Genomic DNA, 3,131 nt, shown 5'->3' on the forward strand with positions numbered 1-3,131 from the left:
ATTTATGAAAAGATCATGATGAGATTAATAAGGTATTTAAAGACTCTGTCTCTGGGTATAAGGGTCTAATTATTATGGTATAAGGTCATGTTCCATATCCTAGACCTTCCCATGAACTCTGAATTTATGTTCCAAGAGATATATAGTACTAATTTCAATTCCTAAGGATCTAGAAGTTACTCATATTTAATCATTTATGTTATATATTAAACCAATGTCTCACCCTCCGTGAGAACTGCCTGGTGACTTTTATGAGCCTGAAATTCCCCCAACGGCTATCTCATGTATATCCAGTGCTCTGTGTTACTTGAATCAAGGTGCTCTATTTACAGCTTTTGAAATACCACATAGCTTCATGTGATTTCTGACCATGGGTGGAAGTATGGAAATGGGAGTGTTTGTCAAAGTTGTCCAGTGGACACCTGTAAACATGAGGTCTGGTCCTGTTCTCTTCTCACCCCTTTTTGACCCCCAAATCCAGAACTGCTAGCAGTTCACCCATTGCTCAGCTTGCAAGCTGAGCACACCCGATCAAGCCTTAAAAACTGTTCCCAAAGTAATGTTTTGAGAGTTAGTTCGAGGATCTTTTCATGCCTTCATCTGGGACTCTTTTGCAAACTAGTGCTATGTTTTATTTAGTGTGTCCAGAATTGAAACAATTTCTCAAATACTCTGAGGTTGTCTTTGACCATGAGGAGAGAAGCAAGAAATGAAAGAAATGAAACCGCTCCCTCCACTAATTTCAAAGACGGAGTGTCCTAACCAGCAGAGAGATTCAGAAACTCAGTCACACCAACCTCCTGTAGCTCCTGCTGGCTCTGGATCAGCCTTAGTTCTTAGGTCCTAGTTTTCTTCCTGTTTTTGGCTTTTAAAAACTATTTTCTAGCTTATGGTTTAGCCTGGTCCTTGTCTTTCATTGCTTAAATAGAACTTTTTAAAGAACACGGATTAATGGATTCTTGTTACCCTGGAAGGAGCTGTATGGAAACCTGCGCAGGGTTTGTTAGCTTTCACGCCCTATTCTCATATTCATCTATTCCAATAACTTGGAAAGGACAGCATGCTTGTCAAACTTTCCAACACTACATCGTAAAAGTGACATATATTTTATATTTATTCGTTACTTTGCTGTTTCAAAAAGTTTCTGCAGATAGAATCTCATTTAATTCCAGGAATGATAGATGCAAATGATACTATAAATTTTAGTTCTGTATGAGGGACAGCTTTCTACAAATTGACCTGTCCAAAAATGAAACAGTAAGCTTCATGAAGAAGTGAGTTTCAGGCAATGGAGATGTTTGCATGGAGGAGAGAAGGAGGGTGAGGAGGTAGAGACTAAGAGAGGATGCATATTAATCCAAATATGTTGTCTAGGGAGAGAGAACAATTGAGAACACAGGCTGTAGTTTTCTCAAAATCTTCATTTGGCAGGATTATGGAACTTGTCCCTACAGGTTTAAGATAGGACCTTAAACACATGTAGTTGAGCAATTCATCATTTTTTACATTTTGTTTCAAAAGGTCAATAAAAATCTGCAGTAGTGTAGGCTTAAATTATTATCTGTGGATTTACTGGGGATGTGTGGTTTACTCCTCCTCATACCAAATCGACTGAAAACTGAAGAGTTAGAGGGAGTGGCTGAGGGGTAAGTGCAAGTGGGAACAAGATGTCTGTGAAGACTGAAGATGCTGCCCGGGTATAGACAGTGGGAGAGGGATGAGGAGAGCAGCTGGCTAGAGAAAATGCTGGGATGGCCAAATGAAGAGGCATGAGGAAGGACTAGAATGAGGTCACTGCTCTATTGAATTAGAAGCAGAAGAATCAAACCGAGCACCAGAACTGGTTTGCATCAGTGCTTCCAAGGTGGGAAGGAATGCTTCCCTTGTTTTCTCTGAGACAAGCTCCAGTAGAATGTTCTGGTGAAATAGTCACTTGGTCTAGTCCAACTTTACCTTAAGAAATGATCACTGCATGACTGCTTAGAAGAAATGTTTGAATGATTTTGTGGTACTGGGGCGGGTAGGGCAAGGCAGCACAGGATTCAGCGGTTGAATAGACCAGAATGTGACACTATTCAATGTGAGCGTCTGTTCTTTAAGAACAGAAAAATATCCTCTCAAATTCTGTTTGATTATTTGAATATGAGGGAACTGTATGGTTATGATGAAGTTAAGAAGCAATACTTAAAAACCTAGTTATAATTCAGTTTAGTGGTTTAAGAAATGTTAGACTATATACCAGGCACTGTGCTTCTAATAAGTCTTTAAAAACATGATCTTTAAACAGATCATCTCCTGAACACACACTCAAGCCCAGTTGTATAATTTTAATCCTTTTTCTATTTTTTCAGTAGTCTTCCGTCTCCTTGGGACAACACATTTTCTTTACTCTTCCCCTGAGGTGATTTTTTATTTCAGGTGGCATATGATATGTAATAATATAATATAATATTCTAATTGCTTGCCATGTTTCATATTTGACTCACAGGAAAAGCTTGTGAGAAGTCTTAATTTGCCTGACTCAGGTCCATTTTCTATCTTCCACCTGAGTTGCCATTGACAGGAATGCCGCGATAGTGTCACATGAGCCGAGAGATCCCAGATGCTCTTCACGTTTTGTGACGTGTAAATGTGTCACTTGGAAAATGTTCAGGAAGGTATATTTTGCTCATTTTCTTCTAGGGAAACTGTTTATAAATTACTAATAATGCTCTAGAAAATGTTAAGTATCTAGCACTCTGATCTTGTTTTTGTTGTTGTCGTTGTTTTATTGCTTGCTTGTCTTTAACTGTCCTCCAGCGCTCCTTGGAGAAACATCTGATTCTAGGCCTAGGGCGGGAAAAATACAAAAATGCCAGAAAGTAAGGAGGTTGTCAAAAATAAAATAGAGCGGAATGACAAAACAAAAGAACCCCAAAACCCACAGTGCTAGGGACATGTGAAGGGACACAGGAGCCAGCTGAAGGTGTTCCCAGTGGCCCAGCCAAAGCTGAAATGATTTGAGCAACAAAGTAAATAAAGTTCTATTGGATAATAACCGAGTATAAAATAAATATCCACGAGCCCAAACCGATTTTAAAAAACATGATTGGATTAAAAAATAAATTGGGGAAAGAGGCAAATCTTTCATG

Source organism: Ursus arctos, unplaced genomic scaffold (genome assembly GCF_023065955.2).
Source record: "Ursus arctos isolate Adak ecotype North America unplaced genomic scaffold, UrsArc2.0 scaffold_5, whole genome shotgun sequence".
NCBI classification, from domain to species: domain Eukaryota; kingdom Metazoa; phylum Chordata; class Mammalia; order Carnivora; family Ursidae; genus Ursus; species Ursus arctos.